A 19,887-nucleotide genomic window follows, 5' to 3' on the forward strand; every position below is an offset into this window, starting at 1 on the left:
GTTAGCTATGTTATTTATAATTTTAAGTTGCTGTTGGAGACTGGGCTTCTCTGCATATCTCCTCCTGATTTTCCAATATCCACTCTGGGTCATTGAGTGAAGTGTGTGGGAGGGAGCACTGTCCAGCACCATCCTAGGCTCAGGGAGAGTAGGGCGTGGCCTCCAGCAGCAGGACTGACCCCTCTCGGCTTCATCCTCCAGGCCATGTCCGTCCACCCATGAGGCTCACTCAGCTCACGACAGGCCGCCCAGAGCATCAGACGTGTCTGTGGGCTCCCCGAGCGTCCCTTAGGCGAGGATTGACAAGTCAGGCTGCCAGATTCGGCTCCTCCCGACCAAGCTCCACGTGTAGGAGCCACGGTCAGTCAGGGACCTTACAAATGAGGGTGCGTGGGGGGGCCTGCAAGGGATGGCTGAAAAGGGAGAGCAGAGGTGCTGGGAGGGAAGGAAGAAACGTCTAAGAGAAATTCTGAGGATGAGGTTTGGCCGGGTTTGGCCTAAGGGGGCATCTGATCACTCAGACCTGGTGCTTCCTGGGCAGGAGTCCAGACGGTGAGCGGTGGACAGGAGAGCCCTCCGTGGGCTTGGGCTGTAGCAGGATCCTCTTGTTTAGTAGCCCAGGTTGCAGGGAAAATGGTAGGTGTAAGACCAGTGAGAGGGCAGGCGGGCAGGAAGTGAGCAGAGGGGCCCTGCAGGGAGCAGGGAGCCCGAGGCCACCCCACGGGCCGGAGGATAGGGAACCACAGCTCACGGCAGGTGGCACAGCCAGGCTGAGCCTGGAGACAGCAGGAAGAGCTCTGCCTCCCGGACACGAGGGACTCGGGGAATTCTGCAGGGGGGGTGCCAAGCTCAGCTTGGGGCAAAGTGACACTCCAGGGGCCATGAACGCCCCGTGTGGCAGTGCAGGATGTATTTATTTGCCTGTGCCCTCTTGGCCAGTGCTGGCTGGAGAAGGAAGGTCCACCCCAGCATCTGCCCTTGTTTCATCTGCAGACAGAGGCCACCGTCTGTCACGGGGCTCAGGGAGCACTGGGGAGGGGACCATGGATGCAGGGAGCCCGTGGCTGGAACGCATCAGGGCTCTTGGGATGGCCTTCTCTCCACTTGCCATGGCGTGGCAGCTGCTGGAGGGCACACTACACGCTGGGACGCCGAGTTCCACCGGAGACGCTCCTGCCAACCGTGTGTGATGGCGTGGTGAGCCGTCTGCACAGAGGGCACCTGGAGCCCGGGCACAAATTCAAGGGGGCAGGGGGTGGGGCCTGGGCAAAGGTGAAAGGACACAGGACCACTGGGACCAAGAAGGACAGTGTGGAGAGAGTGTGGACAGCATTGCCCGCGGCAAGGAGGAGACACGTAAGGGACAGTGCACCCAGGAAGGAGTGACAGACACCTGTGTGCCCAGCTCAGGCATGGCAATGTCCTCTGTCCCTGCCCAGTTGGAGGCATTCTGGATGATTCCGCTGGTCTGCAGCATGCCCAGTCACTTCCCCGATTGTCACAACACACGACTAAACATTCAGGGTCCTGCAGGTGAACTGGGCTGGCACGACGCAATGACAGAGAAATCTCTTTCTTTGGGTTCAGCGATGGCCTCTCTGACCCAGCTCCCACCAAGGAGGCAAGACAGGCAAGACAGAGGGGGAGCCTGCCTCAAACCCGGGTTTTATTAATGGGGGGGCTAACCCATGGAACATTCTATCCACAAAAGGGCAAAGGATAGGCTGACAACCCACAGGGGGTGTGATTCAACCCCATCGGGTGACGCCCACCCCCAGAGCTGCACCTTTCTATCCAGGCGGAGGTCAAAACCCCTTGCACTGCAGGTGCAATGCAGTCCAGCACCTCTTTACCCAGGAGGTCCAGGTGTGTGCATGGCCCTGTTCAGGGCGGCCCGGTTCCTGATGGTGTGCGAGCCTCTGGGAGATAAGCATTGGACAGGAAGCAAGTGCTGAATCTGCCATGTGAGTGTGGAGACCCTCTGTGGGCTCAGGAGGCTGCCTCCCTGCGTTCAGCTGGCTCGCCGCACCCCTTTGGAACTCGGGTGGTGGAAGTCCCTCACCATGGCCCACTGCTGTCACATCGCTGTCCCCGTCTCTTCCTCCACTGCTTGGCTGGTCTGTGTGGCCGTGAGGGTCTTGACCGGGCTCCTGGATTCCAGGTACTCAACAGTCCCGTAGGAGACCATGGCCACTGCCAGGACGCCCAGCAGGATGTAGAGCTTGACACTGACACAGAGAAAGGAGCTGTAGCCGAAGGCGGCGACGAAGCCCAGGGCCTCCCAAATGCGATAACTGGCGAAAGCCGCTTCCTTGTTCCTCTGGAACAGGGTGCCAAAGAGAGCTGCAAGGGGAGGCGGCGTGAAAACCTGCGCCGACCCAGCGCCAGGAGGACGTCGGCGACAGAGCGCTCTGCCGCTGCCCAGTCCCCTCAGAACTGGACTTTCCGACCAGCCCTCCCTACAGACCAGGAACCCCAGCCGACAGAGGGGGCTGCACAGCCAGGCCTGGCCAGGGACAGCACCCTCCCCAGCCAGGAGCCAGCGAGGCCAGGCCCAGCCTGGCTGCTTCACTCAGGGACCTTCTGGGAAGCTGCTGAGGAGCTGGCCAAGCCAGGACCGAAGCGCTGAGTTTTCAGAGGGCAGCAGTAAGGCTACTCCTACATCTGGGATTTTCATTCCAATCCTTGGAGGATTTTTCCCTTTTAGTCACTCTTTTTCTTAACATCTTAAGTGTTTTTTTTATTTATTCTATGAAAGTTTTATTTTATTTTTTTGGAGGGAGGTAACCAGGGATTGAACTCTCGGACACTCAACCCCTGAGCCACTTCCCAGCCCTATTTTGATCTTATTTAGAGACAGGGTCTCACTGAGTTGCTAAACACCTCACTTCTGCTGAGGCTGGCTTTGAACTTGCGATCCTCCTGCCTCAGCCTCTCAAGCCACTGGGATCACAGAGGTGCGCCACCCCGCCTGGCATGATCTCATTCTTAATGGTCACACAGAAGTAGACATGTTTGGGGGTTATCCTGAGGACTTAGAGCAGAAGAATTCCACCAACAGATCCGGGGTGGAAGGCCCCTGGCCTGGTGAAGGAGCTCGTGTGGATAGGAGGTCCTCACAGGACGGTGCTGATGAGAAAGGCTGCCGAGGATCGGGATGGGGTAACGTGGCTCCCTGGATGGGGATAGGTCACGGTGTCCTGGTAGGATGGGGGTAGATTGATCAATACGAATCCAGGAAAGCCTCATTAAAGTGGCCTCACAGGACCGGTGCTGATTAAGGGCCCCACGGGGCTGGTATAGATCAGAAGGGCCTGACTAGGTGGATGGAGACTACGTTGTCTTCCCAGGGCTGGGACCACTTAACCTCTCCCAGGATCCTTATTTTGAAGTCCTAACCCAAGTAGCTCAGAGTGTGCTCCTATTTGGAGACAGGGTCTTGGCAGAGATTACTAAGTTCAATGAGACCACCTAGGTGGCCCTAATCAGATATGGGCAGTGTCCTTCCAGCAGAGGAAATCAGGCCACAGACTCCCAGAAGTATCACTTTGAGGACATGGGGAGGGAGGCCATCTGCAAGCTCAGAGACGGGCCTCAGCGGGCAGCAGCCCTGACCACACTGGCTGTCCAACTCAGGCCCCCACAAACGTGAGTGCTGTCAAGTCCCCTGGCTACGGTGGGACTGGCAGCTGCTGCAAACTCACGCAGTCTGATAAAAGCTTGCAGATGAAAGTCAGCCACTCAGCTTCCTGTCCCTCTGGGTGTGATTTTGGACACACCTACATGAGGTCTGCTAGAATCCCATCTCTGGACAGGACAGAGGAGCAGGTGCCTCTGGGAGGCCAGCTTATAAGATGACATGAGGACCTGCCCCAGTGTCTCCAGGTCACTGTCCAGCTCCGCCCAGCCTGCTGCTTCTCCCACCCTCTTCACAAAGACCACCCTTAGCCCCTGAGCTGCCACAGAGCCTTCCCAGTATGCACGAGGCCATCCTGACAGCCTCGACACCTCCCTCCCCCTCCTGCCTAGACACATTCTAGTCTCTCTGCCAGCCCTCCCCCTCCCCCTGCTCCTCCCCCTCTCCTGATATTCCCACGCAGAGGGGAGTCCCCACCAGCATGGAGAAGTTGGGTCTTCCCAAGCCCTGTGACAGGGTGTTGCTGAGATGCTGAGGCTGCCTTGAGCTGGTGATCCTCCTGCCTCAGCCTCCTGAGATGCTGGGAATATAGCTATGCACCACCTTGGATGGGGGGCTGTGCCTTCTAGAGCAGGGCAAGGTCTGGGGAGCTCAGGGGAGCTCAGGGGAGCCAGCAGCAGAGACCCAGAGTTAAAATGCCTCTCCTGGCCATGACGGCTACCTGCAAACACACTCCGGGAGACATCACCAAGTACATGAGAATAACTGTTCTCCCCTAGGAGTTACGTGTTTGGAAAAGAAAACAATGTACCCTACTACAAAATACAGAAGTCATTCCACCTGAAACTACCCCTTATCCAAGGGTCCCTTGTTCTAGTCATTCACTGGACGTCAGCATTTGTTATGCCTGGGCTCTTAGTAACTTTGCCCAATTTTGACTTTTTTTTTTTTTTTTTTTTTTTTTTTTTTGCCTGAGAGTATGTTCTATGTCAATATAAAGAAAGGAATTAACACAATTGTTTGTGTGCCTCAGGGAGGAAAAAATGCAAACATTCTCACTACAATCCTGTTAAACATCTAGAGAGTGACAGTATGGAAGCTGTGGAGCTGTTTAGCCAGTTCCTTCTTGACTTGGAGTGCAGAAGTATTTTAGAGGATGCTCCTGCCAGGTGTGGCGGCACATGCCTGTAATCCCAGTGGCTCAGGAGGCTGAAACAGGGGGATTGTAGGTTCACAGCAGCCTCGGCCACTTAGAGAGGCTGTGAGCAACCTACTGAGACCCTGTCTCAAAGTAAAAATTTAAAAATTTAGATGTGACATGATTATGTCACTCAGTAAATCACATTTGTCTCTGTGGTGCAGGTTTCACCAAAGTCACTGCCTCCACTGAGGTCGTAGGGAGGGTCAGGAGACCAGCTCCGAAGCCCAGGGCTGGCATTGAAGCTGCTCCGTGAACAGGAAGAACATTCGGGTCATGGGAAAGGACCTGTCCTGGGGTCCAGTCCAGGATCTGAGGGGACTGTGTACTTTTATACCAAGTGTCAGGGGAAAGCCGTCCCCTACCTGGCACACTGGGGTGTAGCTGGTTTGCAGATTTTCTTTATTGAATTTCTAATCCCCCAGTGTCTCCTGGGTAAGGGTGGAACAGTGCCGTCTCAAGGTCTTCCCTTGACAGGGCTTTTCTGAGCCATGTCCCTCCAAGGGGCCCTGTGATCCCGTCACTGCAAGATCTGCCAGACACAGTGCTGTCTGCTTGGGGCACCCTCCTTCCCTGAGGTGGAAATGCAGGCCAGAGGGCTCCCTGCCCTTTTCAACCACCAGCCAGACATACACCCCTGCTCCCACCCCCATCGCCCAAGAACATCTGCTTCCTGCTCTCCCGAGTGCCCTCCCTGCAAATCTGCTCACTCTCTCTGCAGGAAGCAGAGTCATCCAACTGCACAGAGGCCCACACCCCTGACCTCAGCTGCCACTTCCCCGGGAGCCTCGCCAGCACTACTGCCTGGGTCAGGACACCACTGTCTGGGTCAGGGCTCCACTGTCTGGGTCAGGACACCACTGTCTGGGTCAGGGCTCCACTGTCTGGGTCAGGACACCACTGTCTGGGTCAGGGCTCCACTGTCTGGGTCAGCACACCACTGTCTGGGTCAGCACACCACTGTCTGGGTCAGGACACCACTGCCTGGGTCAGCACACCACTGTCTGGGTCAGCACACCACTGTCTGGGTCAGGGCTCCACTGTCTGGGTCAGGACACCACTGTCTGGGTCAGGGCTCCACTGTCTGGGTCAGGGCTCCACTGTCTGGGTCAGGACACCACTGTCTGGGTCAGGACACCACTGTCTGGGTCAGGGCTCCACTGTCTGGGTCAGCACACCACTGTCTGGGTCAGGGCTCCACTGTCTGGGTCAGGGCTCCACTGTCTGGGTCAGGACACCACTGTCTGGGTCAGGGCTCCACTGTCTGGGTCAGGGCTCTCTCCATAACCATGGGGGTGGGGGCCGAGTTAAATTTCCACTCTCCACGCTGCTTCCCCCGACCCCAGTCCTGCCACCGAACTGGATGAGGACTTAGGCCTGTGACTCCTGCCATCATCATGGGTGTTCTACTTCCTCCCAGTCACCAGTCCCCCAAGTACATCAGGGGTCCCTGGGGACAGTTCTGTGGGGCTGCACCTGGACCCTGTCACCTCTCCTTGGCATTCTGGTCCTGTCCCACATCTGTGCCGGGGTGGGGGGCGGGACCACCAGTGTCTGCCTCACCATTTCCCATGGCCTGGCGTCAAGGTCACCCATCCTGTGATCTGGTGCCTGTATCTGGCCCACTCTCTGAACCCTGCAGGCCTCTCTCCTCCTCCCCCTCTGCTCAGCTTCTGGTCACCCAGGGACCACCAGGCCATGCAGGTGGCTCACCCTGCACAGCTGGAGCTGAACAGACACTCAGAGACATACTGCAGACCCAGAGCTCGGTGAGAAGCCCTCACAGTCCGGGCTCCCTCTCCCTTCCCCCACGCAAGCACCTGGCCTCTGACGGAGCCTTGGGCTGGCTGGGGTCTGGCGGCCACACCAGCGGCTGTCCACTCCCCTGCCATCTGCCCAGTGACTGAGCAAGGGGGCCAAGGGGCTGGGCTCTGCTCACTCACCATTGTTCTGCGTCTGCCAGACAACGTCCCCCATGCCCCAGAGGCCGGGGAGCAGGAAGAACACTGCCATCTGGGAGGAGCGTGGACGCCACAGAAGGAGGGCCAAGATGCAGGAGAGGTGGGTGGCTGCACCTGGGACAGAGGGAGGGGCCAGGACACGCAGTGCTTAGACCCCAGCAGAGGAGCCACATTTCCTCCTCTGCCCCCTGCTTAGCCGTCACCACAGTGTGAGGGGACCGCAGGTCTCTTGAGCAAGCTGGGGCATTGTGCCACCTGATCCGGGTGGACCTCTGGGCTCCAAACCTGCCTCAGAGAACCTGTCCCGTGGACTGCAGCTGCCTCAGCCTGGGGGGTTATAGGCTGTCTTCTCTGGACCTCAGGTGGCTCCTAAGCTGAGGGGACTTAGACTCAGTGACTGCAGAGGGGCTTCTCATGAGGGTGAGCCTAGGGCCCTGGTCAAATGTTTCTACGGAGCTCCTGGGCCTCCGAGCTACTGGGTGGCACCTGTGCCATCAGTCCCCACCCCCTGTCTGAGCAGTCCCCCCCTTCCACTGCCGAACTGGGAGGGGGCCACCTACCCAGCACGTAGATGGCTCTCCTGCCCGTGTAGTGGGAGAGCCTCCCAAACAACAGAGAGCAGAGCGCAGTGACGCAGAGAAGCAGATCATCACGTAGCCCACAAACTGGATGCCCAGGACGCAGGTGACGAAGGACTGCAGGAAGCACAGGGGGCCGTCAGCAGGGCCCACGCTCCTCTGTGGCTCCAGCCCGAACTCCCTGTGCTGCTGAGAACCACTGGCCCTGGGACAGCAGGCACACTCCTGTCTGCAGGCCCAGCACAGGGGACGACACTCGTGACCGTAGGGACATCCCCCCCAGGGTCACAGCTGAAAAGAGAGCGAGTGGACAGACTTCTACGTGGAGTCCTCCCCGTTCTGTGCCCGGTATCACCGTCTAGGCATCGACCCACGGCACTGGGAGGGACAATCGTCCACCAACCCCATCACTTCCTACTGGCCCTAAAGACAGAAGAAGATGGTTTGAAAATTGGGGTCTAGCAGGAGAGGCCAGGAGCTGAGATGCTGCCCTGCCAGTCACAGGAAGTCCCTGGGCACCCTCAGCACACACTGCCATCCTGGGCAGGACCAAGGCAGACACCCAGGAGAAGGGCTGGGCTGACGGCAGCCCACATGGAGACTGCTCACCTGGGCTGGGGCACGGACAGCCCTGATGGCTTTGGGGTGTCCAAAGGCCAAGTGGACTTTGGGTTGTCCTGTTTGCCTCTTTGGAACCTTCGAGACCCTCCCTCCACACCGGAGACTGCCCTCCGTATAGCACTGACACACGCAATTCACCACACCAGACAGTTCTGGGGCACAATCGTCCCTCAAGGATGCTTGTCCTTGATCTGAAATTCAGTCTGAATGGGCAGCTGCCCCAATGGTGCTGGTAGGCAGCTCGGCCAGGGAGGCGGGGTGGTGGGAATGAGGCAGGAGGACCAAGCCCTGGAGGGCAGGCCTAGGTGACCCAGACTAGCCAGTCCAGCCTTGATTGTGGCCCTCTCAAGGTTACATAATGCCCAGAGTGTGGTGGGGACAGGGATGTCAACTCCCACCCAGGACCTGAGAGGGCCTGTGGGTCTGAAGGTACTTGGGGCTGAGTCACACACTCAGCCCTGCCAGGGCCAGGACCTCTGTGGGCTGTTCCCACCCTGGACCTGGGTAGGTGGCCCTGGGACCCTGTGTCCCTTCAGGTGCAGACGGGGCAGGGGCACCAGTCGGGCGGTGACTGCATGAGCTGCTGCAGGGCCTACCCTGGTGTACTCTCCAGAGAGGAACCCCTGCTGCAGTCCACTGTACATCGGCAGCAGGGTCAGGAGGCACAGGCGCTTGTCCCTGAAGAGCTTGAAGGTTGACAGTAAGGTGGACCCAAGGCGTGATGGCTTCGTCTCGGCCTCGTTCTGGGATTCACTGTCCTCTGTGGCTTCCAGAAACACGGCTGTCAGCAGGATGGCCAGGACGCCAATCGCTGAAAGGGGCAGAGGGGCAGGGAGCTTCAGTGTGGACAGGACTCACCCAGCCGCTTCTTCCCTTCCCACAGGTTCTCCCAGTCCAGACGCAGGTGCCGTCAGACACACCAGACCTCAGCCAAGCCTGGGACCCCACGTGCCTAGCCACACAGACACACATGTTGCTCGTGGTCAACGTGGGGCCTCCAGGCTTCCACGGGGAACCTGCCATGGACCCGCACTGTCTTCACGGGCACAGGAGACACAACAGGCCACCGTCTGTCTGAATTCCTGCAGCAATGTCTACCGACAGCAGACTTTTTAGGAAAACAAGTCCCATCAGGGTACCATGTGCTACTCTCGTGTTTATTTTGAATCTTTTGCCTAAAATACTTTGGTGGGAACTGGTTAAATGGAGTGGATGCCATCACAGTGGGTCACGTTCGCTGCAGGGGATAAGGACAGAACTCTATTACCCAGGTGGAAGAGGCCACCAAGATCAGTAAAGAAGAGACAAAGCAAGTGCTGAGCCAGGTGCTGACCATGCGCCACCCGTGCTCAGCAAGGGGGACATGGGGATTTAGTCCCTATGTGCCCTGAAGGACTGGAGAGAAGCAGACTGGGGCGGAGGGACAGTGCTGAGGGGCTGCACAGCCTTTTATCTGAACCACGTCAGCGGGCTGCTGTGTAAACTGCTGTTTCTAACAGTGATGGGATCCGCTCCGAGGGAGCATCCTGGACCCCCAGGTGCCAGGCCTCAGGAGCCAGTGAGTCCCCTCCTCCCCGCCTGCCCCTGGCCCGCCCTCCTGTGCCTCAGCCCTGCTCTGGGTGGGGCCAAGCTGCTGCAGGTGGTGTCTCTCCACAGAGTCCCTTTCACTCCCAGCCGGTTCTCGGCTTTCTGGCAACAGGGATGACCCCGTGTGGGTGGCACAGGCTAGACGGAGGGAGTCTGGTCTTTCCCTTCCTCCTGGCACCGCTGGCCCTCAGAACACTTTGCAAGGACTCCTTCCCAGGGCGAGTATCTCAGACCTGCCCTCCTTGAAGTTGGTGTGAAGGATTCGTCTCCGTCTCTCTGACCTTGCCACCCCTCCCCTTTCATGACCAAGGGGCACTGGGGAGGCTCACCGAGCTCTGCAGCTGACCAGCCCTCACCAGCCACGTCAGGGCCTTCACCACTCGCCCAACCGACAGCTGGGTGTGGGGCACAGGAGCTCCCTGGCATCCCCAGCTGAACAGGCCCCTCCAGAGGAAGCCTGGAGTCTGGCTGCGTGTGAATCAGGGGGAAATCATGGTTTCCTCTCCTCTGCGGAGACGGGAGCTTGGGAGAGGCAGGTCAGCATGCAGAAGCCACACACCTTTGCTAGGAGCCAGGTGTGTGCAGACACCATGTGACCCAGTTCCCTCAAGGCGGTGGGGGATGTTGTGCAGGTAACGCTCTCGCCCTAAAGAAACTGGCTGCCAGAAACTACTTCATGAGTACAATGCTCAGGGAGCCTGAGGTCACTAAGTCACCGTGCTCTGCAGGTGCCAAGTATCTATCTAATGAGCAGCACCTGGGGCTAAGGCAAAGGAGGACTTGAAGGTGGCCTGAGGGTGCCACCCGTGCAGGGCAGGAGGGAAGGAGGGCCCGCGAGCCACGGACGTGCCGAGGGGGTCTCCTGTGGTCTGTGCCACTCCTCTAGATCTGGGTCAGCACTCGGCCTGTGGCCACATCCTGCTACCACCTGCTGCCGAGAATACTGCGTTAGCGTTGACTGACCCACGTCTCTGGCCTTCCCCGGGTGAAGACAGAACGAGCAGTTTCTTGAGACCAGGGGATGCCAGGAGCCTAATGTCCACTCCCAGATCCATCTCTCAGGGTGGTCACCCCAGGTCTGGAGTCCTGGAGCCATGGTCTCTGCTCTTGGTTGTCCAACTAGAGAGTGCAGAGGAGGGACGTGATCTCAGCTCAGCCTGGACACTGCCGTGAGCTGGGCCTACCTGCTCCCGTGGGGGACAGGGAAGGAAATGCAGGGAAAGCGGAAAGCTCAGGCCTGGCTGACCTCTACCCCTGTCCCCAGCACCAGACCCACAGAACCTGGGAACCCACGGGAAAGCACAGACCACAGCCCGCTCCTCACCGACTCCCTCCACACCCTCCATTCTCCTTCCCAGCCACTCATCCGGCCTCAGACACCTTGGAGGGTCACCAGTCTCTGCTGTCCAGCCATGCTCCTGAACCTCCAGGCTCTTGGTCCCTCTGACCCTCTCACACCCACTCCCTGCTGCTTCTGCTCTCTTGTGTGCTCTGACTCCCCGTTTGCTTTTCCGTCTTCTGCAGGGCTCCCATGCCCTGGCCAGCCTGTGAGCACTGAGTCGCCCAGGCTATGGACCGTCCTCCCTGAAGTCCTTCCTGCTTCTTCCTCCCTAAAAACTCATCTCCTCCTGAGATTTCAAACTTGGCCCCTAGATGCCCCCAGACCCTCTCCTGTATCTGGTCCCCTGTACACTCTGAAGGGTCATCTGCCCCATCAAGCCAAATCCCTGCAGGCTGGTTGGCCTCAGCCACTTCTCCCTGTGTCTGCACACACACCCACTGGTCTTGTCCTCACTGTCCAGATGCTGCCTGTGCCCCTCGCTGCTCCTCTGGGTTGTGGCTCCCTGCTGGCTGGTCACCACCCAGCTTTCCTGCATCCGCACATCAGGTGGATATGAAAATCTGCCCAGGAAACAGATCTGCCCTTATCCTTGGGTCTTTCACAGTAGCCTTGACCAGTCTGACCACCTGTCTCAGACAGCCCACAGTGTCCCCCCAGTCGCACCTCCATCAACCCTTCCTGGCCTTTCAGGGTCACCTGGATGGAGTTGGTCCTCAATGCCTTGGTCCCCTGGATGGGGTCTGTGGTAGCTGCTTGCCTAGTGAGCTGGCTGTGGCCAGTGAGCTGGCCAAGTGTGGCTAGGGAGCCTTAGAAACAGACTGTGGGATTTAATTGGTTGGAATGTGGCTGATGGCCAGTGCATGGGGCTCTGGGGATGAGAAGAGATTTAAATGTCACGGGCACCCTGCAGGGTAGCGCTGGCCCACAGGCCTGCTTTCCAAAGAGAAGCCCCTGAAGACCTCCAGACCACACAGGGCAGGGGTGCTGAACGGAGACGGACCACTTAGGAGCTGGGAAGGTGCTCTTCAACCCAGGAAGCGGCTGGGCTTGGCCTTCGTGGGACTCTCTTGGGCTCAGGACACGTACCGGTGTAGATGCCCAGCAGTGTGTAGATCAGCTCCTGGGAGGGGCGGTGGGTGCTGTTGGTGGGTGCTGTGGCCATCAGGCAGTCGTTGGCCCCACAAGACTCGGGGTGCTCCTCTGGGGTGGCCTCTGTGGGGTCAGGAGTGTTAAGGTCTGTAAACAAGTCAGATTGGCACCTGTTATTTTGCCAGAGAAATGTTAAAGTCTGTAAACAAGTCTGGATGGCGCCTGGCCAAATGCCAGAGGGAGTGGTTTGTAAAGTAACAAAAGCGAGCCATTAAGTGTGGAGATTCCTTATTGGTTGACTGCTGTATCTAGTTTATGCTAATTAAGATAAGCTGTGTAAAATGTATAAATACCTCGGTTGTCCTACAATAAACGGCTCTCACTCCTGCTGCATCAATGTACACAAGTCATTCGTCACCCCCCTCTTATTCTGCTGCAGCCGGACTGCGGCAAGGAGCAAACAGCCTATGAGAGTCCTGGTGATAGAGAGTCCTGGGCGTCGGAATGGGAACAGGGCGCAGGGTGGTGGAGCCTCTGAGGCAGGACGTGGAAGGACCCAGCTGTTTGACAAGGACCAGGGCACGTTCACCCTTAGGCACACCCTGATCTCAAGACCCCTCATCAGGGAGGGAGAGGGTCAAATCCGCTTTCTGCCGAGACAGGGAAGAGCACACGCAGCGTGGGCCTGGCTACTTCGTGCCCTCTCCTAACGCACCACAGTCGGTGTCCAGGGTCTGCATGGCACAGCCTCGTGACAGTGACCTCACAGCACTGTCTGGCGAGACGTGCAGCACAGGGACGGAAGGCCATGAGAGCTGAGGGCACCAGGCAGTGGGTGCGGAAACCCCGCTGGCCCTGAGGATGTGTGCCCTGGGTTCCTGCCCTCAGCTCCCAGGCCTGAATGTCCAGTGAGCCTGCTGCTGCACTCGCCAGGGCCCAGACGTAGCCCTCCCTGCTGGGGGACAGCAAGAACCAAGCCCCTGTGGTTTCCCTGTGGGGATGCCAGTAGCCAGTGATGATGGTGCTCTGGAAAGAGCAGGAGGTTTGGCTACAGCTTCCCAAAGCTGGGCTCTACCTGGGAGAGCAGGAGCTGGGCCAGGCTGCAGGACAGGGTCAACCCGACAGCAGCAAGAGGCCAGAGCCTTTCCCCCAGGGCCGGCTCCTGCCCAACTCCTCTGGCCAGACTGAGATCCTCCACACGGTGGTGTGCAAGTCACATTCCACATCACAGCTGGGCAAGGGACACTTAAGGCAGGTGACGCAGGGCTCCGCCATGAGTGCACCTCTTGTTACAGGAAGGACTGGCAACAGAACTTTAAAAAGCTGCCCATGGATTAATTCCATAGGAAATAGTCAGGCAAACCTGTTCTTTGCCCCCAAGGAAGCCATGACTCCATGGACCCTTGCTCCCTGGGAGGGGGCAACGTGTGGAGATGGATCTTCAGACCCTGACTGTCCTTGGAGGAGCAGGGTCCGCATGTGACTCTGCAGCTGGGGCCAGCTGAGGGCCTCCTCTGGGAACAAGGGCAAGTGCCTACGTGCTGTCCGCCCTCTTGGAGGTCACCAGGGACACCCTGTTCTTCCCTTACCTTGAGTGGGAGTCTGCCCAAACACCAGAGAGGAGATCAAGTTGCCCCACACCCCAGAGGACTGGAAGATGAGGAAGAAGATGCCGAAGTACTGGTTCACCACGTCCTCGCCGAGCTCGCCCACTTCCTGTGCATGCGTGTTCCCCAGGACCGTGAGGTAGGTGCACTGAGCAGACCACAGGGGGGCCGCTCCCAGCCCCAGCAAGATGGAGGTGGGGATCAAGGTGAACCTGCAGAAAGGGCAATGGGTGGCCCCTGCATCCCTGCCCTTGATCCTGGCCACGCCTCCCAGACTCACCCTCCTCAACTGAATTAGGTTCTTCCTGCCATTACTGGGGCCATGGAGCCCGTGGGGTGCAAGGGAAGCTGAGGGCCGTGGACAGATCCCAGGAAGAGGTCAGCACTGGAGGTCAGGAGGAAGAGAGGGAGCCTTCGGGAAGGCAGGGAAGTCCTGGTGGGAAAGTGGGGAGGGGGCTGCCAGTCAGCCTCCCGCAGAAACTGAAGGGACCAGCACAGAGGAGCGCAGTCAGGTGCCACCAGAGTCCTGCAAACCAGGAGGTGGGGGGGCGGGAGGGCGGGTACCAGCTGGCGTAGAAGTTGCCCAGGGAGAAGGCCACGTAGCAGCACATGGAGCCAACAATGGTCCACTTGCAGCCACATCTCTTGATGAGAATGGGTGGAAGGAACATGGAGGACAGGAGGACAGCGCCGTAGAGCGTGCCAAGCGTCGCCACCCCCATGCCATCCTCGCTGTAGAGGCTGCTCTGTGGAAACAAGACCGGCCTGTCAAGGAGGGGGAGGAATAGGCAGGAGAGTGGTGTGGGTGCGAGGACCTGTGGGCTCAAGGCCACCTCAGGTCCCCAACCTAGTAACAGGCCCTCTTGTGCTAAGGACACTGCAGGTAAGTGGCGTAAGGCCAGCAGCCTGTCAACAGCAGGGACGGGCACCCTGCTCCCTGTAAGTGTGGAGGTGGGGACACCCGCCGGCCTCAGCACCTGGGAGGAGGACCAAGAGAAGCTGCTGGAAGGCCTCCCTCTGCGTGGAAGCAGAGGGCCCTTCTCCCGATCCTCCTGCAGCGCTGGAGCAGTACTGAACTCTGGTTCAATACTGGGCATGCAGTAGGAGGCCACTTCTTGACCTGGTTGACAAACCATGGGAGACTGTGGTCATCACCAGAAGTTCCAAAACGGTGTCATTGTGTGACAGCCCTGGCCACAAGGTGCAACACTGAGCAAACTGCTCTCAGGGACAGCGATGGCCTGCCTCCTGCCAGTCCATGGAACTCTCTGAAGGTCTAACTGCCAGTGAAAGATCAGACTTGAAGTCATGTCGACTCAGCCCAGGTCCATGGCACCAGCACCAGAGCCTTCTGGAAACCATGGGGTTTGTACGACTCGGACTCAGGAGGAAGCAGTCCATCAGTAGTTCAGAAGGAAGACTGTTCTGCCCAGGTTCACACTTTTGCTTAAAGGCAGCATGGGATCGATGAGGTCTAGCAAGGTTTGATAGATTGTTATTTCTGCACAGAGCACAAAGCCAGGGGCAGGGAGCCATGGAATTCAGGATTTTTCTTGTGTCTCCTTCTGACCACCAAAGGCAAATCGTCCTCTAAAGCACTCTCTCGAGACACTGGCTCTGCTTGTCCAAGGGTCACACAGTGTACAGCCCGTGGAAATGTAAGTAGGACTGACGCTGTCAGGTTTGTATTAAAACACAGTCTGTTCTGGAGAATTCAGAGGCACGGGGCGAAGAGAGTCTAGGGTGCATTGACAAAAGAAATGGCCTTGCACTATCTGTTGCCTGTGGCTCTGGAGGCAGGACAAGCTTAGAGGTCAAGGTCATGTTCCAAGTCCCACACCTACCTGCAGGTTCTGCAGACCTCCATAGGCTGTGAAGAGGAGGAGGAATCCAAAGGAGACCACGAGGACGTTCCTCAGGCTTCTCTCCATGGTGCCGGCTCAGGGTCCACTGGCAGTGGGCACATAGAGGTGGAGCTCCCTGCAAGAAGCAAGTCGGCACAGGGAAGCCACCTGAGCCAGGGTGCCGTCCTCCCTCTGAGTCACAGTGTGCTAGCCGTCAAGGCTGCTACTAGTTAATGAACTTGGTCACACTGGGCCCCGGAGCACCAGGGTGTGTTACTCATTTACCTTCCTGCATCTCACCTCGACCCCTTCCTCTGAGGCAGTGCGGGTGGCTCTTCTCAGCCGGTACACGATGGCACTTTCACTTTACTTTGGATAGGTGTGATCTTATGGCAAAGTGATACACTTCCTATTCTACATGTGCATGTTACCTACCTTCTACCTGGAAAGAAGTTGTCAACAGTGCTGAATGTGGAAGGTTCTTCTGTCCTAAAAAGCAAAGCATAAATGTCAACCCCAAGGCACTGAGTTCAACTTCTGAAAAGGAGCTAATATGAGGACACCCCAGGCCCAGCCTTGGCATTGCAAAGACCCGATGATCTTACACTGTTGAGGCCATTTAAGAAGATTCCATGAGTAGGACTCTTTACAACATGCAGAGCACCCAGTGGGCCCATTTCATGGCACCCACACAGCACTCTTCTAACTATCTAAGAAATCTAAGACCTGTTACACACAGGACACAGCTTCAGCCAAGGGGTTGGACATGTCCCTTCTTGAGCAGTGCTGGTCGGGTCAGCAGTCACTGGCCACATGCAACAGCTGAGTTCCTGACCTGCAGCAGGTGGAGCTGTGACACGGAACTCAGAGCTGCATTTTATTTAGTTAATTAAAATTCAAACAGCAGTTACTGAATTGGATAGGGCAAGTCTGCTCCAAACCTCGGAGCCGAAGCTGGAAAAATCCCTTTGCTACTCATTTGTTAGTAAAGCTAGATGCTTGTGGACTGTTCCCAAAGCTCTGTGACCCTGGTCACCTCTACCTAGTGTGGATCTATGAAGTGAGCCTTCCAGCGTTGGTCAGGGACATGTGGTGGCAACTGTTGAGGGAAGCCACCATCTGAAAACTATGACCCTCGGTCAAGGGGATGAGGTGCTGGAAGCTTAGTCTGAGGACAATGAAAGTCTGATGAGATAATAAGTATGTGGAGCACATGTGGGTGACGCTGCTCGTGCAGAACTGAGAGCAGCATGGTGCACAGGGCCTGACCCTGGAAAGGCTCAACCGTTCCCCCTGGTGGGCGTTCTCAGGTGGCCATGTCCTCTCTGCACCTCGACTTCCCTTGAAAAGGGAGGCTGCAGAAATTCAGAAAGTCCCCGCAGCAGCTGGGCGCCGTGGCACACCTGCAATCCCAGCGGCTCGGGATTGGTGGCAGGAGGATCACCAGGTCCAAGCCAGACTCAGCAACTTAGCGAGGCCCTCAGCCATTAGTGAGAACTTGTCTCAAAGAGAAAAACATTAAAAAGAGCTGGGATGTGGCTCAGTGGTAAGGCACCTTTGGTTCAGGCCCTAGTTCTGGAAAAAGTAACAATACTCAGCATCACATGGACTTTCCACCTCAGCCTTGTAATCAGTTAATGAACTTTGACCTTCTTTTCAGTTTTGCAAGCCACCTCAGTGGCTTCGACTCTGGCCTGTGTATCTTATGCACAGGGCACTTGTCCTTGGTACTGGACGACTTCTGACCTTGTCTTCTGCTACTGCTGCTCTCTGGCCTGGCTGCTCAGGTTGACCCCGACCATCTTCTGGATGGGCCACCAGCCCTGGGAGCATCTTCAGCAGCTGCTTCCCAGCTCCCCACGGAGGACCTGGGACTCCTGACGCGTTTTACGCCATGCAGAATCCCCTTGGCCTCCTGTTTCGGTCTTTGCAAGCTTCCCCCTCCCTGTCCTGTCCCCTAGCTGGGAACTCACTTCCGACATCACTACTTTGGTCACATGAGCCTCTTCACCACCCCACCCCAGGCCCTGCTTCATGGAGGTTTGGAGAGACTTTTAAGATTATTTTTTATTCATATGTAACAGCAGAGTGCATTGCAATTCTTACTGCACATATAGAGCACAATTTTTCATATCTCAGGTTGTATACAACGTATATTCACACCAATTCATGTCTTTATACATGTACTTTGGATAATAATGTCCATCTCATTCCACCATCATTTCTAACTCTATGCTCCGGCCCTTCCCCTCCCACCCTCTGCCCTATCTATAGTTTGTCTATTCCTCTCATGCTCCCTCTCCTACCTCACTATTCATCAGCCTCCTTATATCAGAGAAAGCATTCGGCGTTTGGTTTTTTGGGGATTGGCTAACTCCATTTAGCATTATCTTCTCTAACTCCATCCATTTACCTGCAAATGCCATGATTTTATTCTCTTTTATTGCTGAGTAACATTCCATTGTGTATATACGTCACTTTTTATCCATTCATCTACTGAAGGGCATCTAGGTTGGTTCCACAGTTTAGCTATTGTGAATTGTGCTGCTATAAACATTGATGTGGCTGTGTCCCTGTAGTGTGCTGTTTTTAAGTCCTTTGGGTATAGAACTAGGAGAGGGATAGCTGGGTCAAATGGTGGTTCCAATTCCAGTTTTCCAAGGAATCTCCTCCATACTGCTGTCCATATTGGCTGCACCAATTTGCAGTCCCACCAGCAGTGTATGAGTGTGCCTTTTCCCCACATCCTTGCCAACACTTATTGTTGTTTGTCTTCATAATAGCTGTCATTCTGACTGGAGATGGTATCTTAGAGTGGTTTTGATTTGCATTTCTCTAATTGCTAGAGATGTTAAACATTTTTTCATATGTTTATTGCTTGATTATACATCATCTTCTAAGAAGTGTCTGTTCAGGTCCTTGGCCCATTTATTGATTGGGTTATTTGTTTTTTTGATGTTTAGCTTTTTGAGTTCTTTATATACCCTAGAGTTTAGTGGTCTATCTGATGTGTGAGGGGTAAAGATTTTTCTCCCAAGATGTAGGCTCTGTATTCACCTCACAGATTGTTTCTTTTGCTGAGAAGAAACTTTTTAGTTTGAGTCCATCCCATTTATTGCCTCTTGATTTTTAATTCTTGTGCCAAAGGAGTCGTATTAAGGAAGTTGGGGCCTAATGCCACATGAGTACTACTTTTTCTTTTAATAGACGAAGAGTCTCTGGTTTTTTTCCTAGGTCCCTGATCCATTTTGAGTTGAGTTCTGTGCATGCTGAGAGATAGGGGTTTAATTTCGTTTTGTTGCAGATGGATTTCCACTGTTCCCAGCACCATTTGTTGAAGAGGCTGTGTTTTCGGTTTGGGGGGATTTTAAGAGTGCGCAGCGTCTTTACCTTCTGGGAGGCTCCTTACCACAGAAGCCTCCAGCACCCCAGATCCCCGAGGCAGGTTTAGACATGGTCACCCACTGGCTTCCTCGTGTCTTCCCAGACCCTGACAACGGCCCTCATCTGCAGCAGCAGCCCCACAGACATGTGCTTGAACAGGGAAGGGAATGGCAGACCTGGGCACCTAGAAGCTGTCTTGGCTTCCATGCCACTCCAGCATTATGGGCAGAGTGTGCCCAGGAGCTGGGACCCTGCACCAGGGCTACCCTACACAAGACCGAAGAGATTGACACAGATGACCCAAGGTACCCACAATCATCCCACTCCTGGAAACTGGCATCCAGGGGAGTTCCAGTACCTGGGATGGAACAGAAAGGACTTCCGAGGCCTTGAATGTTGGATAACAGATCAAAGGACAGGTAGCTCATCCCAAAGAAAGGAAATGGGTTGCTAACCACTAACCTCGGGATCCACTCCCCCACCCCAACAGCTGCTGACCCCCTGGAGATCCAGCCGCACCTCCCAGCACAAGGAGTGGCTGATGATTCCCCCTGGCTCTTCTTCCCCTGTCTTGGGCACACAGGCAGACAGAAAGAGGAGGAGGGTGGACAGGAAATCTGGGACCCACAAAGGGGCAAGTCAGACTCCTCTCAGGGGCAGCCAGCTGGGCCCTCACTTCTCTCCTGCTCTCTATCTCTGGTTTGTCTGTTTCTTAAATAAAACTGGCTTTCCATGCTCGCCCCTGTGATTCTTGGGGGTCTATCTTCAACACTGGGGGGAATGAGGACCCACCCCAGTTTCCAAGACTGGTACCAACTTCACGGCTAGGTGCCACTGTTTGCCACCACTGGTAGCCGGCTGCTCCCAGGAGTCCAGTGGTAGAGATCTCTGCTTAACTCAGCAGGCTTCCTGCCAAGAAGCTGGGGAGAGCTCTGAATTTCAGGGAAGTGCTGTGAGTGGCCAGCTCTGCCCAGGAGAGCGCGCACAGAAGCCGATCAGCCTCAGTGTTCCTGACATGTACCTCTGAAGTCCCCTAGCC

General features: G+C 56.3%; 1 pseudogene; it reads right to left on the reverse strand.

The window, feature by feature from the left end:
• Positions 1–2,077: 2,077 nt before the first annotated feature.
• Positions 2,078–15,551, reverse strand: LOC143379461 (protein unc-93 homolog A-like; annotated as a pseudogene).
• Positions 15,552–19,887: the final 4,336 nt, after the last annotated feature.

The sequence above is a fragment of the Callospermophilus lateralis genome, chromosome 13, assembly GCF_048772815.1.
Source record: "Callospermophilus lateralis isolate mCalLat2 chromosome 13, mCalLat2.hap1, whole genome shotgun sequence".
NCBI classification, from domain to species: Eukaryota; Metazoa; Chordata; class Mammalia; order Rodentia; family Sciuridae; genus Callospermophilus; species Callospermophilus lateralis.